The sequence below is a fragment of the Ciconia boyciana genome, chromosome 4 (genome assembly GCF_034638445.1).
Source record: "Ciconia boyciana chromosome 4, ASM3463844v1, whole genome shotgun sequence".
NCBI classification, from domain to species: Eukaryota; Metazoa; Chordata; class Aves; order Ciconiiformes; family Ciconiidae; genus Ciconia; species Ciconia boyciana.
The window spans coordinates 30,530,871-30,549,622 of record NC_132937.1 but is presented as its reverse complement, the minus strand read 5'-3'; the positions used below and the strand labels follow the sequence as shown (position 1 = coordinate 30,549,622).

Sequence of the window (18,752 nt, the reverse complement as noted above, 5' to 3'; positions counted from 1 at the left end):
CATCTGTTTGTGCAGACAATGTACTCTGCGAGAAAATCAGGTGATCTGTATCCTCCTTACTAGAACAGCTAAATGCACAAGCTAAACTTGGCTGAACCTTTTTGTACGTGTGCATAATCGGTCTGCATGGAACAGGGAAGGGAGGGGGAACTTCTTTCAAAAAGCTGCTTGCAAAATCTGACAGCACCATCGTAAGCACCGACTACACAGTCTGAACACTGGGATTTTAGCTTGCGTATAGCAAAATCAAAGTTGAAAGCAAGGGAATGGTTGGGGCAATTAGCTGACTCCTCTTTAAAATGCAGCAAGGCAAAGCTGGTGTATCTCAAGGCTAGTGAAAATTAATGGAGGCTGCTATACCACACATCACCAGCTAGTGCTGGAAGTACACTTGCTTTTTTAGCAAGGACTAAGGCTCCTTGCATTTACTTCAGAAGAAGAGTGTGGACCACTCAGCCAGCCATTACGGAGTACTGAAGAAACAAGAAATTTAGGCTTTGGGTTTTATTGGCAATAATTTATTAAGAGCTGGTGCCCTAGGCTACTCCACCACTCTGTCCAGAGGAAAGCACATCAGGTAGGATCTCAACTTTCTAAGGGTTCAACTAACTGGTTCTGGTTTTATAAAATTTGGCTGCAATTTAGCCTGATGATGACAAATTGGCCATTTAAAACCAGAAATAGGAGCAGCTGAAAGCAAATTCAATCCCACCCTTCCTGGAGTCATGTAAGAGGGGTTTGTTTGCTGGTGAAGGGAGTAAACACAGCTGCTGCTGCTCTCAAATGTTTGTCATCTTCCCTCTGCTTTCTTTTTAATAAAGCCTGAGTCCTAAATTAGAGCTTGCTAAAAGGACTTGACAAAGAGAAATGTCAATCAACAATTTACGGTGAAGCTGCTTTTCAACTTTCAGGGCTGCTCTGTCTGTACATTGGAAGTGTCAGTTGTGCAAAGGCTGCAGTTAACAAATAAGTGTAAAGTGTGTTAATTTGCCTGTAATCATAATGTTTAACACAGTAGAGCTCTAAGTAGCTTTTCCCCTGATGTTCTCTTTGTGCAGCTAAGGTTAGGTCTTGGGTTAAATAAATAGAACTTTGAAAGCAAAAAAGGAGCTTAATTTAAAAGACCAAGTTACTGATATGAGAACTTGTATGTGTTACTAAATTAATTATTCCGTGAACATCCTGCTACTTTTTTTTTTTTAATTTTCCCTTTTTCCAGAGATTCAGACCTTGCTCTTGACCTTCTAGAAGCATTAAATAAACAGCTTGGAGAATTATGCTGACAATTTTGTAGTAACTTTTAGTTCCATAGCATTGTGCAGAAGAATAGAGAATTGGACCGGAAAGTCTCACTTTTCATATCAAATCAAATGGTTGACCTGCTAGTGCTGCAAGGAGCTCTTTTTTTCTCTTTCTTGGGCATCGTGGACAAAAACAGGGCAAAATCCTGATACTGTTAACCAGTGGTGTTTAATGCCAATGTCCTCGGCCTATTACAGCCTTTGCTGCATCGATCAGATCAAGTGAGTGGAAGGAAGAGGTTTAGTGGAACCCTCGTGTTAACTGTGTTAATACGTGAAATATCTGTGTTAACTTTTGGTCTTGTGTGTCTTGTGGGACCCAGTGCATGCTCAGAAATAGTTTGTTAATAAATATAAATGGGATTTATTTACAGGTCTGCACAAGTTCTCTCTTACTTCAAAGCAAGTTGTAAATATTGTAGCATTAATGATTTGAGTGCTATTTTGATGCACTGAGAATTTATGATACTGAGTTGCAAGAACTTTGTCAATTTTTTTGAAAGGCCATGTAAAGGAGCTGAGCCAAACTATGTTTACAAAAATTTGTCAGTAAATCTATATCTTTTTCTCCTCCAAGAAAAAAGAAACAGTGATTCTGCCCTGTAAACATCATACATGCATATCTGTGAGCACTTGCCTATGAGTATGCGCTTAAAGGGGAGGAGGTGACCTCCTCCAAAGAAGAATAGTCCTGTGCTTTTGTATTTTATGTTGCATAGAGCACTTAAATACCAACAGACATGTGGAAAATAGAATATCTTTATTCAAGTCCATAGTCCCCTAATAATCAAACAAGACGGAAGGGAACAAAATGGTTTGGGGACCTTTCTGTTGCTATTTTTGTGATTATAAAGGGGATGGGTAGCTTCAGAAGAGTAAAGAAGACAAAACATGTTTGTCTCCTGTTGTTTCTCATGCATCTTTTCTCAAAATGCTATACAAAACCTCTGTGGCAGGTGGTTCAGAGCACATTGACCTTCCAAACAGAAAACCCTTTTCCTTTGTGGAAAAACCAATGTTGATTCTCCCTGTCTGTTTTATATGTATTTGCATATGTGCAGCTGTTTGGGGGTCAGGTGCCATCTTTTAACATGGGATTGCCTTGGCTTGCCTCTTACAGCATTTCTGGTGTAAGGATGCACCCAGGTTTTGCTCTGTTTTGCCTGCTCTCAGTTTATTTGCTCCACTAACTCAGAGCTTGCCTGACATCTATACCTCTGCAAAGTGAGGGTAAGATATTGCTGGTCTAATTTGCTAGCACTTTATACTCACTTGGTAAAAGCATAAGGCCTGGGGAATGGGAGCTTCTCTGTGGACTTTGCAGGTAGCTGGGGATGCCAGTGGTGGGCAGCTTGGGGTCTGGCATGTGCCCACCTGCCCATGGGCGAGCAGAAACAGCCTTCCCATCCACTGGGGAAGGCAACCTCTGCTACATCATGTTGCAAAGGATTCCCTTTTAAACTACAATATGACTGCCAGTTTCTATACTTTCAAGCTGTTCTTAAACAACAGCATTTTCTTTGACTGCTTGACTGTTGTACCTAAGCTGTGTTATTTGAGATCCCATTAATTGAATTTTTATGATAGATGGAGATGGCTCTTCCATTTCTTTGCTGTGTGTCAAAGTTTTCCTTCAAAGCTGCATCTGGCTCTCCTGTATGGGTAACACCTCCCTGAGAGTTCCTGGGTGTGTCAGGATATAAGCATGGCTCCAAAACACATCCAGCTGCCTCTATGTTGCAGCTGTGTGTCCAGATCACAGACAGAATACTTCCTTTAAAACACTGTCTGCAAGCTACACTAATCCTGTTGCTTTGAACGTGAACTGTGCAATTCTGAGTGTATTTGCATATTGATGAAAGAAAGAAGAATTTTCAGGAAATTCAGGAGAGACATCTGACTCTGAAATGAGCTCCTTCTTCAGACCAGACATGGGGCTTGGATAAATATCAGCCTTTAAGGACCCAGTTCTTGGTTACTATAAATCCATGTGGTCCCATTGCAGTTACTAAAGCAACATATGTACCAGCTTATTGTCTATATCTCATCTACGTTTATATCTCATTTATGTTTAATCACACTGAATCCATCCCCCTGAGAATCATCAAGGGTTCAAAACATTGCCACTCAGGCTGACCTGCAAGTCAGATGCAAAAAATGTTGCACTGGTATTGGGGTTTTTACAGGAATTTTGCAGTGGCTAATTGTGAACTAAGCTATCCCCAGGCACCTCTGTTGGTCCTTCTGTTTTCAAACCCAAAAGTCTAGCATGGACTTTTTTTGTCAGGGAGGGGAACAAGAAAACATCCACTTTCAGGACAGTGTTTCCCCCTTCCCCATCCCCTCCCTGCCCAAAAATGTGCTTGTGAAACCTAAATACACTGAAGTTTGATAGGCTTTAGAGGATCTGGGTTGCATCAATCTGTGATAACTCCTTCCACAGTGTTGCTCACAGTGTTGCTCAAGGACCAAATCGGGAGAATATGGGCTGTTGGAAAAAAAAACAGTGAATGTGCAACGTGGGCAGCTGTGAGACTGCCAGGACAATTTACCTTAGTGCCACCAGCCGAACATTCAAATGTGTTTATGTGGTACTTTGAACAATTCAAGACTTAAATCAACCAGCTTAGTAACGTATAACATCCTACATTAAGGAGCCAAACACATGTAATGCAAGATGTGATTGTTTTGTCCTGAAGTCCGTAACTGTTTCTCTGCAAGCGCTCAGTATATTATTTCCAGTGCCAGCCACTGTTAAGGGTGGCATGACTTGCTTTGTAAGTCTCTGCTGCTTGATTCAGCAGTGTTGTGATATAAAAGTTATATTGTCATGAATTATAAAACACAATAATTCTTACTGCAACACTGATCCATACAGTCTCAGCACATGTTAGCCTTGGGCTTAGCTCTGAATACTAAGGCATTAAATGGCAGTGTTTGCTTCCCCTTACAAGGGGTGATAGTGCCACTGCAAATCACTCACCTGAATGCAGATAACAAGGTTCTGATGTGACTTAATAAATACAGATCTGGTTTTCATGGTTATCCCTGAGGACTTGAAAAAGATCAGTTATTGCTCATGTTTGTAAATTCTCAAGTGAATAGTGCAATTAGGCTTCAAGTAATATTTAAAACCTTAAATCAATATTTTAGGAGCACCTCTTCAGCATTCTTGCCTTGTGTTAGGCAGAAAACAGTAAGCCTGGCTATAATAAACACACATGCATGCACATATACACAAGGCAATATTTGTATTAAATAAGCCATGATTTCTCTTGGGAGAACATTCAGCACAAGCTCCCTGTTGTACAGCACTGTTCTCTCACTACACCTGTAGCTGAATGTGTCCTGCAATTCCACTGTGTATAGTTTCGGTACTATTTTGCTTTATTTAATTTAGTAATCCTAAAACTGCCTCTGCATCACATAATCTTTCATTTTATTCAGATTGCGAGGCTTCTAGAAATGGTAAGTCTTTATGCACAGCTGCTATGAGATATCAGCTAGATCGTGTCTAATTAGCACACAGTCTGGGTAATTAATTTTTTTTTAGGCAATGGATCCTTCTTTTCCTCGGCTGATCTAATTCTTCCACAAGACCTTTATGATCATCAAAACAATAAAAACAAATTCCTGTCAGTGAAGCTGAATCTCACCTTGCTCATTCATAAGAAAAATGAAGCTGAGTTGATGTGGTGATACCAAAACCCTAATTTTTTTATTTAGGTATCTTGTTCAAAACCAATTAAAATTCCTTCATGGGCTTGGTCATACAGAACATGGTCCTCTTTGCTATCATCTTCTCCAAACTTCCAGCTTTAGCCACTGTACTAATCCCTCCTCTGCCTACTCACCTTCTGTTACACTCTTTGAGTCTCTCTGACATTTCATCTAAAAGAAGCTTCTCACCTGACTCGCTCTTTTCTTTTTTTATTAAAAAAAGCTCCAGCCACTATGATCACAAAATATCAAAAGAATATAAAAAATGAAGAGTCCCTTGCTGTTCTTCCCAATGCTGTGCTTATGACCTTGCTTTTAAGTTTGACCTTTTCTAATTTTTGTCTGAAGTAATGGCCTGATTATACCTAGAGATGGAGCTAACCATAGCTGTAGCATTGTAATTGCACCGTGCTGTTTCTATGCAGCTTAAGAAATTCAGGTCACTGGCCATTTTCTCACCTCTGCAGAGCAGAATTAACACTACAGTGTCAGCTGGACATTAATGACTTAAACTGCCTTTAATGAAATGAAAGATATTTTGCATAACCTTCTTGGCTGGGGTGAATAGCAGAAAAAAGAATGCAAATCTCTGATATATGTTGCTTAATTTGTTTCTACGGGTTCCCTTGGGCTAAATTACTGCAGTGGTGCAGCCAGCTTTCTTCACAAGGCCTGCCATCATTAGCAGTGCTGAAAAACCTCTCATTATGAGTATCTTTACAGGGCAAAGGTGGCGTTAAGCAAGTGTTCATGTAATGTACCACGGGTCTGGTGATTGCAATATGCTGATGCTGCACTAAGTGTTCAGCTTGTCCCAGGTTCTTTCGCCAAAACTGACTTCAAATGTCAAAATAGGAAATTGTATAGCCAAAACCATGATCTTGGAATGTCCCTTTCATAGTCACCAGAAGGCCTACTTGCCCCTCTGGTTGGCTGTGAAGCAGCTTGTGATGCCTCAGTGGAGAGGGGTATGATGGCAGTCTGGAGCAGCCTGTGGAAGAGGAACCATAACCAGGGCAGCCTAGAGTGCTGCCAAGCCTCTCTGCAAACAAGGTGGGTGAGTGGATGTAGGGAGGGATGGATGGATAATAGAATCATAAAATCATAGAACCATGGAATCATTAAGGTTGGAAAAGACCTCTAAGATCATCTAGTCCAACCGTCAACCCAACACCTCCATGCCTACTAAACTGTGTCCTGAAGTGCCATGTCTACACGTTTTTTGAACTCCTCCAGGCGTGGTGACTCCACCACTTCCCTGGGCAGCCTGTTCCAATGCTTGACAAACCTTTCAGTGAAGTAAAATTTCCTAATATCCAACCTAAACCTCTCCTGACTCAACTTGAGGCCATTTCCTCTTGTCCTATCGCTAGTTACTTGGGAGAAGAGACCGACCCCCACCTCTCTACAACCTCCTTTCAGGTAGTTGTAGAGAGCCATAAGATCTCCCCTCAGCCTCCTTTTCTTCAGGCTAAACAACCCCAGTTCCCTCAGCCGCTCCTCATCAGACTTGTGCTCCAGACCCTTCACCAGCTTCGTTGCCCTTCTCTGGACACCCTCCAGCACCTCAATGTCTTTCTTGTAGTGAGGGGCCCAAAACTGAACACAGTATTCGAGGTGCGGCCTCACCAGTGCCAAGTACAGGGGCACAATCACTGCCCTAGTCCTGCTGGCCATGCTATTCCTGATACAAGCCGGGATGCCATTGGCCTTCTTGGCCACCTGGGCACACTGCTGGCTCATATTCAGCCAGCTGTCAACCAACACCCCCAGGTCCTTTTCCACCGGGCAGCTTTCCAGCCACTCTTCCCCAAGCCTGTAGCGTTGCATGGGGTTGCTGTGGCCCAAGTGCAGGACCCAGCACTTGACCTTGTTGAACCTCATACAATTGGCCTTGGCCCATTGATCCAGCCTGTCCAGATCCCTCTGCAGAGCCTTCCTACCCTCGAGCAGATCAACACTCCCGCACAAATTGGTGTCATCTGCAAACTCACTGAGGGTGCACTCGATCCCTTCATCCAGATCATTGATAAAGACATTAAACAGAACTGGCCCCAAAACTGAGCCCTGGGGAACACCACTTGTGATCGGCCGGCAACTGGAGTAAACTCCATTCACCACCACTCTCTGGGCTCAGCCATCCAGACAATTTTTTACCCAGCAAAGAGCACACCTGCCTAAGCCATGAGCCACCAGCTTCTTTAGGAGAATGCCATGGGAGACAGTGTCAAAGGCTTTACTAAAGTCCAGGTAGACAACATCTACAGCTTCTCCCTCATCCACTAGGTGGGTCACCTGGTCATAGAAGGAGATCAGGTTGGTCAAGCAGGACCTGCCTTTCCTGAACCCATGCTGGCTAGGCCTGATCCTCTGGTTGGCCTGCACACGCCTGTTGAGCACGCTCAAGATGAACCGCTCCATAATTTTCCCTGGTACTGAGGCCAGGCTGACAGGCCTGTAGTTCCTCCTTCCGGCCCTTCTTGTAGATGGGCATCACACTGGCAAGCCTCCAGCCATCTGGGACCTCCCCTGTTAACCAGGACTGCTGATAAATGGAGAGTGGCTTGGCAAGCTCCTTCGCCAGCTCCCTCAGTACTCAGGTGGATCTCATCAGGCCCCATAGACTTGTGAATGTCTAAGTGGTGTAGCAGGTCACTAACCATTTCCCTCTGGATTATGGGGGCTCCATTCTGGTCCCCGTCCCTATCTTCCAACTCTGGGGGCTGGGTACCCAGAGAACAGTTGGCCCTGCTATTAAAGACTGAGGCAAAGAAGGCATTAAGTACCTCAGCCTTTTCCTCATCCTTGGTAGCAATGTCCCCCCCTGCATCCAATAAAGGAGGGAGATTCTCCTTGACTCTCTTGTTGTTAATGTATTTGTAAAAATATTTTTTATTATCTCTTATAACAGTGGCCAGATTGAGTTCTAGCTGGGCTTTTGACTTTCTAATTTTCTCTCTGCATGACTTGACGAGATCCCTGTACTCTTCCGAAAGTGCCTGCCCCTTCTTCCAAAAGTGGCAAACTCTCTTTTTTTTCCCGAGTCCCAGCAAAAGCTCCCTGTTCAGCCAGGCAGGTTGTCTTCCCTGACAGTTTGTCAGTTTACAGCACATGGGGACATGACAGTTTACAGCACATGGGGACAGCCTGCTCCTGCACCTTTAAGATTTCCTTCTTGAAGAATGCCCAGCCTTCCTGGGCCCCTTTGCCCCTCAGGACTGCCTCCCTAGGGACTCTGTCAACCAGGCTCCTGAACCGGTCAAAGTCTTCTCTCCGGAAGTCCATGGCAGTGGTTTTGCTCATCCCCTCCTTACTTCGCCATGAATCGAGAACTTTTATCATATCATGGTCACTAAGTCCAAGACGGCCTCCAACCACCACATCTCCCACCAGTCCTTCTCTGTTTGTAAACAGCAGGTCAAGCAAGGCACCTCCCCTGGTAGGCTCACTTACCAGCTGTGTCAGGAAGTTATCTTCCACACATTCCAGGAACCTCCTAGACTGTTTCTTCTCTGCTGTGTTGTATTTCCAGAAGATGTCCAGTAAGTTGAAGTCCCCCATGAGAACAAGGGCTAGAGATTGTGAGACTTTGGCCAGCTGCTTATAGCATGCTTCATCTGCTTCTTCATCCCAGTTGGGTGGTCTGGATGGACGGATGGAGAGAACGGGACCAGTGGAGGACAGTGGCAGCAGGTCATTGCTGCACTGTAAACTGGACAAGCAAAAATGAGTGTCACAGCTGGGGTGGTTATGTACTGGGAATGTATACAGAAACTGGGAGCTAGGGCTGTCTGTGCCCAAGCACTGGGAGTAGGAGATTTAGTGGAGAAATTGTGGGTGGGAAAGCAAGCCTCAAAATACCTGTAGTTAGCAATGTTGATGCACCAGGGGCCCAAGTGTGGTGCCTTAGTCATGAGACCTCCTTCCTGTGGAGTTAAATCCTGGAGGGCAGTGTGGGCTTGCATCTTCACCAGCTTCCTCCATCAGCAGCCTCCTTACATCCTGCACTCTCGTGGCTCATAAGCACAGAACAAAAACCCTTCTGGTACGTTCCCCCCTTCTGCACAGCACTGTCTTCTCTCTCCAGTGTGAGTTCATGCAGATGGCAGGGAGCAGAGAGGGGAGTCCAGGCTGTGCTCAGCTCTGCTGCAGTGTGCGATGAGAAGCAGAGCTGGTTGTCAGCGATGTCTTTATGCAAGAAAATTAATAACTTGAAGATCATGTAGTGGATTTAGAGGTGAACAAATCTTTTTTTAGACAGGCGAATAAAACCCTGAGTCTAAAAATAGGTGAGGAAAAGGGCAAGAAAAGTAAGTGACTCAGCATAATCCGTAGAAAAGAAGCATGGGACTGGGCGTTGTAATTTCTAGTTCCTAACCTTGTGTTTGGTTGTCTGGACTACACTTCCCTCTGCTGCCCTATCTTGAATTTCATTAATTTAGTTACTTCAATGGGAACAGGAGTAAGACCTTAGGCTGGGATTTTCAAGGACAGTTGAGGGAGTCAGAGACTCACTGATGGTTTCCAGAGCGATTTTGTTGTTTTTAAAACCTATTGGAAAGCCAAGATCTCAGTTACTTGTAAATGGTGGCTTGGGGAATCTGAAGTTCTTTTATTTGTCTCCTGCTTGCAAAGCAGGAGGTCAGAAGAATTATGTGGGCCCTGGAAGAGCCATCAGTTGATTGTTGTATTTGTTGGCCATTGCACGTAGCCATCAGTTTCCCTGACAGGTAAATATGTGCATATGGTTTCTACAGTACATTTTTAAGACAATTAAAAAAAAAAAGTAAAACCAAGAGTTGTGTCACAGGTAGACTTACAACAACACAATCACAGTACGACCTACTGGATCCACCTCTCGAATGCCTCAAAATGCATTAATACAGGTAAGGCTGATGACCATAAACTCAAAAATGAATCCCTGAGGACCTACTGACCCCTTGGGCAGGGGAAGGGACAGCCTGTCACTGCATGGACTTCCACAGTGGGGAGCAAGGAAGGAGTCGGTTTTCCTTCTTCATCAGTCTAACTGTGTGAGTTTGCACGCATGCCTGCTACAGAGGACTTAGCAGTGTCAGTAGATCATGTAGGCATAATGGACATCCCCCTTTATTTTCCTGGATATGCAAGGGTTTATAGTGCAGCTCAGGAGATGAAAGCTGCCAGATGCAGCCGAGCTGGGAGTTGGGTCAGCCTGAGGGTCTCACCATGCACTCTGAAGGAGCACAGTGGGAAGGGTGAGGAGTGTGTCTGGCAGAATGACTGCCTGAGCCATACGACATAGCATATCATTTTTCTCCCATCTTCATACAGGTGTTCAAGGAGTCATGCACGCAGTTATCCTTGGATACAGAGGCACGCACATTAAATTTGCACAGCCAGCTGCGCTCTGCATGCAGGTCACATGCAGGTAAATGCACATCCATCAAGTCTGTCATGCAACTGTCCTTCAGACAGACAAATGTCAGTGTAGGCATGAGAATTAAAGACCCACAGCTGAAAACCTAGCCATTAGCATTCAAAGGAGTTTCATTATCATCAGAGTCCCCTGTGCTTTGCCTTGCCATAAATGCATCATGAATAAAACTTTCTGAGTCATGGAGAAGAGCACAGCTTCCATAGTTGCAGGTGAGCGATGTGAAGATGGCATGGCAACGCCACCAACTCCATCCCACTGTAGGGCACGTGGAGCGACAGAGAAACAGTGATCTCGGCTCCATCAGCAGAGCCATCTCAGGAGCCACAGAGGCACGTGTGCACCTGCAAAGCATCATTAGATAAATCTACAACCACAGCTCCTGGCTCTGCTGCTGGGATGCTGGACCAGGAGTTTAGGTCCATCCCAAGGCCTGGGTGGACAGCTGAGAGCATGCCTTTGTAATGCAACTCCTCCATTGACTTTTGGATTTCATCAGTAAATTCTGTCCAGCATTGGGCAGAATTGCCTCACCACAAAAAATGCATACATGTAAAAGTTTATTCATGTTTGCATAACTGTAACAAAAAAGGGGATAGAGCTGACTTTGAGACAAAATTCCTTTCAGGATTTGTGGAAAGCTGTGGTAACTCACAACTCTCATCGTGCCCATGGCAAAGATGTTACCATCCAGCAGGAACTGTGGTGTAACCTGCCATCTCTAAAGCCATTCTATAGGGGTAGGGACAGTAATGGCAGAAGATAGAGGTGATGTTTGGTCCCAGGGAAAGGAAAGCAAAGCACCCTCAGTAAGTTTGCAGTTGACACCAAGTTGTGCGGGAGTGTGGATCTGCTTGAGGGTAGGAAGGCTCTGCAGAGGGATCTGGACAGGCTGGATCGATGGGCCGAGGTCAATTGTATGACGTTCAACAAGACTAAGTGCAAGGTCCTGCACTTGGGCCACAACAACCCCATGCAACGCTATAGGCTTGGGGAAGAGTGGCTGGAAAGCTGCCTAGCAGAGAAGGACCTCTGGGTGTTGGTTGACAGCCAGCTGAATATGAGCCAGCAGTGTGCCCAGGTGGCCAAGAAGGCCAATGGCATCCCGGCTTGTATCAAAAATAGTGTGGTCAGCAGGACTAGGGAAGTGATCGTGCCCCTGTACTCGGCACTGGTGAGGCCGCACCTCAAATACTGTGTTCAGTTCTGGGCCCCTCACTACAAGAGAGACATTGAGGTGCTGGAGCGTGTCCAGAGAAGGGCAACGAAGCTGGTGAAGGGTCTGGAGCACAAGTCTGATGAGGAGCGGCTGAGGGAACTGGGGTTGTTTAGCCTGGAGAAAAGGAGGCTGAGGGGAGACCTTATGGCTCTCTACAGCTACCTGAAAGGAGGTTGTAGAGAGGTGGGGGTCGGTCTCTTCTCACAAGTCACAAGTGATAGGACAAGAGGAAATGGCCTCCAGTTGTGCCAGGGGAGGTTCAGATTGGATATTAGGAAATTTTATTTCACTGAAAGGGTTATCAAGCATTGGAACAGGCTGCCCAGGGAAGTGGTTGAGTCACCAACCCTGGAGGTATTTAAAAGATGTTTGTATGAGGTGCTTAGGGACATGGTGTAGTGGTGGTCTTGGTAGTGTTAGCTTTACGGTTGGACTCGGTGATCTTAAAGGTCTTTTCCAACCTATATGATTCTGTGATTCTGTGATTCTGTGATTCTGTGACCATTTCCAGATTTGCTCTTTTTCTGGGAATACTTTGTATAGGGTTTCCTATGTGAAGAAGGACCTGCTGCTTGGTCCTCTACTTCTGTGGTGGATGACCTGTAAAACAAGCACACAAATATGCATGCACATGTCTGTCATTCCAGCTGTGGCTCTGATTAGAAAGACCTAACCATATACTTGTTCAAGTTACTTTCTAAATCTGTCGTGATTGGTAGTGTGTCATGTTTCTTGGAAGCAGCCTGTTTCAGGTCACAGAGTGTAATTAAAGGCAATTAATGCAATTACTCACAACTGTGCTACTGATAATGCTCCAGATGCCATTACGGCACTGTGCTTCCTGCTGCTGGCCCTCGCAGGCTCTGCCTTTATGTTCTCCTAGTGTTGTCATTGTGGTTAAACCAGGGGGCTGGAAATGGGAGAAAAGTACAATTTATTGTTCCTAACTCCCCTCAGTCTGAAAGTTTCAAGTGTACTGGGCAGACCTCAAACGCATTTGTCTATTCTCTTTTCTATTCACTGACTGATGAAGAGAAAGAAGGAGAAAAGGGTGAAGACTGCCATGGAAAATGGTCATAGCTGAAATGTCATAAAGCACTTATATATAAAAAATATATTTTACAGTAGTCTGTTCTACAATTAAACATTTACTAAACATGTCGATTTCCACTAATGAGTTTTATAATTATGGAGTAACTATTCAAAGGGACTATAACTTTAGCCAGTAAAATCTGAAAGATTTGAATTAGCTGTGAACTACCAACTCTTCATTTGGAATCCAGTCCTGTCTTTCCCTTTTGTCTCAGCCACTGCCAAGTAATTTAGAGTTCAAGAAAGGCTAATGGAGCTATAAACAAAGCACAGATGCCTCTCACATTTCCTTTATTAGGCTGTGGTATGAAAATAGCCACAATAGCTTCCAGAGGAGGGCACATGCGTAATTACAGAAGTGCCTCAAGTATCCTGCTTATCTGCAGAACAGGTACACCATAAATCATCTTTCGTCTTCAGTGGGGCTGGATTAAGGGGCTGAAACCTACCTGAATTCACCTCTGGATTTATTTTTGTAAAGTGAGCGTTGGCCTACTGGGATGATCATTAAACTCATTAAGTCTCTAAAGAAGGATTGACTACTGTAAGCTTGGTTCTAAAAGCTGTCTCAGATAGATAGTGGGATATCTTTGGATCACCTCGTGAGCCTGTCAATCACTGCACGCACATTAAAGTTCAACATTTCCCACTCGCACCAGCATGAAACAAAAATATCTCAGCTGAGCTGAATGGTGTTGAAACTGTTTTATAGCAACACAGTTGTGACTGAGTTCATTAGCACCAGGTCAGGGCTGCCTCGTGTTCTCCTATGCCTTTCCTGAAATGCAGGTTCTGCAGTGCTGGAGCCTGGGCAAACAGCACTGTCCTGCTGCGGCTGATGTCTCCGAGCACTGCCTGCCTTCAGGGCCAGCTCCTGCTGCTGCTGCTGCTGGTCTGGGGGCACAGGGTGACCTAGGCAAGCCAAAAGCTTTGTCAGGGAGGGCTGAGCCCATCTCCCTGCTTCCCACGGGGATGGCTGCAGGAAAGGGGAGTCCATGTCCTTGGAAAGATGCAGTAGGATTCATCCAATGCTTCCTTTGGAGAAGGCTGACTGTTAGCAGATGCTGGTAGCTGATGGTCAGCTTCACTGCAAGCAGGTGCGTCAGTGCATCCATGGATACTTCAGGACATGAGTCCAAATGAGCAGAGGTAAGCTAGCCTGCACGTGCACCTTGCAGTTCACTCCCGGTTTGCTGAAGCTAGGTTTTCTGGCTCTGGGACCTTGCAGGGCAAGCAGTCCTGTCAGATAGAGGCAGGCTCGGTGCAAAGCTGAGGCTGATCTTCAGCTCTTCAGTAGTCAGCATTGGCCTATAATGAAGAGGCAAAGAGGCTGGGTTGTGTATATACCAGCCAGCCAGAGGAAAAGCTTTCCAGACTGACAATTTTCATGAGCCCTGATGTTAAGCGTTTGCATCTCAGCTGGCAAGAGCCATGGTTTGATTTTTAGGTCTGCTCAGAAGTATCACTGGCCAAAGCACAGCAGAGCTGCAGCAGAGACCTGGGGACCCCTCACAGCTCGGCGCCCTTTTCACATCCCGCCACCAAACTTTGGCTGTTCCACTGAGTTTGTGGCTTGCAAGGCATTTTGGAGAGCCAGCCTTTAGATATGTGGTATGATTATAAAGGGAGGTCAGAAACTGGGTCTCTAAGATACGATATTTAGGATAGTTGTTCTGACACTAAAAGGGAAACAGCTTGTACCTGCATAGGGCATTATTTCTGTACTGCATTGTACAGCCCATACAATGCCCAGCAACCCTCAAGACTTTCACCCTCTGTATGGTTTCTCCTACCCAGCTTTGCGGAGCGTATTGAGCATAACTCAGGTATGTCTCTACTGTTCTCAGTTCAATTTCATCTCAGCTGCCCCACTTCTGCTCCCATCCACATCACCCTCAAACACACAGTGCCTGGGTGGACTAAGGAGTCCCCACCTGGGTATCGGCGTCCCTAGCCAGCCCAGCAGCACCGCGATGCAGAAGCTGCACGTGGTCAGGAATGTCACCCTAAGTGTCATTGAAATGTACAAGTGAACAGGAGCCTTCCTACTGAATTCAATCACACGTTCTCTTGTTACTTAGAGCACATTCACTACAGTGATATGACTATTGGTAAGAAGAAGATATGAAATAATATGCCATTGGGGAAGGGGAGAGCCTTAATCCCACTGGAAATGGGCTACCACAGCAGGCTAGATGAATGCAGTTTAGTTTCCATACAATAACCAAAAGGGTTTTTGTAGAGTGCTCAGTGTGCCATCATCCACTGCATCAGGTTTGTAGAGCTTTGCATCTTGCGTCTTTTGACAGCTATGGCATGTGCATGTTTGCTTGGAGAATTTTCTTGCAGTTATGGCTCCAGCCACAGAGGAGAGCCCTTATGAGCAGTGGCTATAGACTAGTCCCGTCAAACCTTCTCTGTTTTGTGGGAATCAGTGTGAGGTACGCCAGGGTTGCTTTCCAAATGGATGGCACTGTCATGAGTGCACATCCTGGGGGAAAACGAAGAGAAGGAAGAGCTGCAACTTGGATGGTTCCTGAGTCACTGAATAATCAAGGCTAATCCCATCTCCTAGTGTTAGAAGCAGAAGATAAGATGTCAAATCTTACATTAATGATCAGTTTATTCTACACATTGGTCTGTATCCATAAAACCATTTAGCAGTCGAGGTTGTGTTGACTTGAGCCTTGCCTTCATTTCAGTGTCCTGAGGTTCCTGAATGTCCCTTTGGAACCCGGCTGATGGGGCATACGGCTAAAACCAGAATGGCCAGAGTTTCACAGCACAGTCTGACACCATCCTTAATGTCACCCCACTCTGCACAGACGTGACAGCAATGCTGATGTTTTGTGTCCAACTTAGACAGAAAGAGAGCGTAAAGAGGACATATAGTTGTGCTGGCAAGAGAAAGAGGAACTGAAGATGTACAGGGTGAGCTGTTAGCAACCATCTCTGGTCAGTCAGTTCTGCTGTGTAGACTGGGATTTGAGCTACAGCTCTGAATTTTCTCCATCTGCCTCTGAGTCACTGAGAAACACCGTCAGGAACCCCTGATCCTGATTTGCCACAGAAAAAAACCAAGCTGCTTGTTCTCTTGGCTCCATAATGTACTTTGGATTTGACCTAGAAGGTTCATATCTGGTGGAGAAAGACTCCTTCGGTGGCTGGTATTTGTCTTTTTTTATCGTGATAAAGTTACCAATCATACAGAAACTTGGAAAAAAATATCCATGAGTTGCAGAGATGAATCAGCAGAGCTCTTGACTGGTATCAATTTACAGACCTTGCCTAGTGATCAAATAAATTAAAATCTCTTGTCCCATTACTCCTGATTCATCTAGTTTCTCAGTGGGCAGTTTTTAAAAAATCGCAATTTAAAATATTTATTGTGTCAGTGTTAAATGCATTCTGTATTTTATATCTGTAGTTTGATTTCAGTACAGAAAAGCTCTAAAAAACTTTGTCTGCTGGTGCTCCCTAGTGGTGAAGTTTGCCTGTAGTAAAGCTGCAGGACTTTTGCCAATGATTGTGCAATTCCATATCTTAATTGCTTTAAATTAAAGTCCCTCAAAAAGCCTGTTTGGGGGTATAGAGTCATTCACACATATCAGTGCTTGCAGGACTGCGCTTTCATGTAGCACAGGGCCTATGATGTGAAAAATGTACACAGCAGCAAAGAAAATCCTTTTTTCCTTCCTAGGCTTTGGTCTTTTCTGTCCTTAGCATTAACGTGCTACATAAACTTTCCTAAATAAGATGAGGTATGGCACTCTTGTTTCTTTTCTCATTCTGTATCAGACAGAAAGCCAGGCACAAACACAGTCAGGAAGACACATACACACACAGAGGGATGGAGAATATTTCTGCTCTCAAACCCTTCCCCGGGGTCCATTTTCAGCAGCAAGTGGTGCAGTTCCCAGTAGGGTGGTCACTCCTGTGCTGGGCTGCATGGGTCCTTCCCCATAAATGTGCCAGGCTGGGGACAAAGCATTAGCGAAAAGGACTTTGATGAATGCCAAACTGACATCAACCCATGCCTCCCTCTTGGGCTGAACTTTACCAACTTGAGAAATATCTAAAAGAGGAAGAAACCCCCCAGCCATGAGTCTACTCTTGCCTGCAAAATAGCTGTATGCAGCCAAGTGCCACAGCTCCCTAGTGCAGCAAGAGCCAAGTATAACCATGCTGCCCCCGAGCAACAGCAGTTAAGCCAAAAAAAGTCTCTTCTGCCCTCATCCACTGCCAGCCGTGCTACAGGAACTACTCTGAGCCTGAGCTGATGGACAAAGCCTTGCAGACTGGATTTGCACTGGTAAATCCTCTTTGTGTCAATCTCCTCCAGCATGAACCCCCTAAAGCCTTTGGGTTTCCCCAGCACACGCTGGGATTTATGTCTACCCACGCAAAAGAAGGAACAAAAGGAGAAGTTGGTGCATTCTATATATCCAGACCTGATATCTTTTAAATATATGTATGTAATATATGTATAAGCATATAAAACATGTATATACCTTTTAAATTACACCACTCTCAAACACTCAAGCCCAGCACAATAGTGTTGGCTCAGGTTCATTTATGTGGAAGGTTGCTAAGGCTGTATTGCAGGAAGGGGAGTACCACAGCACGACATACGCAGAGGCAGTGGGATGCTTCGGCCCCAGGGAAACTGCTACTAATCCCTGTCCAGTAAAGGACAAGGCTGACTGTGATGGTTTAGATTCTGCTGGGAAAGGGAAATTGTCCGAGGACTTAGAAAGGCCCCAGACAAAACAGCGCAGTCAGAGGGTCATCTCTTTTTGCACAGAGGCAGTGAGTCTGAGGGAATGGGAGCACTGGGACAGGAGCGGTGATTAGGGATGCACCCAGTTCCTTTCACCTCTTCCCTGTGAGGTGGCTTTCGGGTGCTGGTTTAATCAAACAAGGTGATTACCAGATGTTTGACTGATGATTATCAAACTTTTTTGATAGTAAATACCGTTGTTTATCAGGGATTCTTATTGCTTCACATTGTTCCTTTTGAAGCTTTTTCTATCAGGCAGGATCTTATCTTCCTACCTTCAGCATTTTCAGCACCATGTTATCTCTGTCAGGAAGCTGAGACCTACCAGCAAACTGGCTGGAAGCAAATTGAAATCAGTCTATGGAACCTGTAAAGGAAAATTTCAATTTCACCTTATGTATGCACATTGCTAGACCTTCCCTCTCTATGCAAGAAAGCCCAGTACAACAGATGGCTCCCGCAGTTGCAAAGTGTATTTCCAGTGGCCTGGAACAGAGCCTTTTACCTGTGTACTTTCCATGACTTGGGTCAGCTTTTAAGAGTTGGTTGTCTGGGAGTTTCCAAAGCCCATAGGCAGGTGATGTGTACCCCGGCTCCCTCGCTGCACACGGGGAGCCATTGCCCTGGTAAATATCGGGGAAATCAGCTGTGGCACAAGCCACTGTCTCCTGAACTCTAGGTATGCTCACAGGTACTTATGGTACCGCCATCTGCATTGAGCACTGATACAGCTGCAGAGTTATTTGTTACATGAAATGACAGGTATTTTCTCCTGTCTTTTGTCTAGAATAGCTGCTCAGCTATGGGGTACAGATGCCTCACAGCTCTCTTGTCCCTCCTGTTTGCCAGCACTCCAGAAATACTATCATTTCTCATAGAACTAAACACAGATGCAGCTTCCAGCATGACTTGCTGGGTGATGTTTCAGGGATCCCGAATCTCCAGCCCTATTCGCTGCCTCAGACCTCAGCATCTGTCTCCCACTCCTGTGCTCCAGTGCCTATGGGTACCACAAGAGGGTTAATTTGCTCAATGACTTAAACAGTGACTGGGAGTAATCTAGGAGGCGACTGCAAACATGGAGACCGTGGTCTCCCATTGCCACGTGATAGATGACTGGTGTAGGTCAAAGTGGTGGTGCCAGCTCACATGCAGCGATGCCCATGGTCCAGCCATGAACCAAGGGCCAGGCCCTCAATGCCGGGTTGATGAAGCAGAACGAGA

At 45.2% G+C, this 18,752-nt stretch overlaps 1 protein-coding gene across 1 annotated transcript in view; it reads left to right on the top strand.

Annotated features, from left to right (window-relative positions):
- The window catches only part of C6 (complement C6), a 48,138-nt gene continuing 29,386 nt past the window's right edge, over window positions 1–18,752 (top strand). Inside the window, exon 1 of the mRNA XM_072859433.1 lies at window positions 1–40. The gene's annotated coding sequence lies outside the window, so the exon portion shown is untranslated. The remainder of the gene's footprint in view (window positions 41–18,752) is intronic.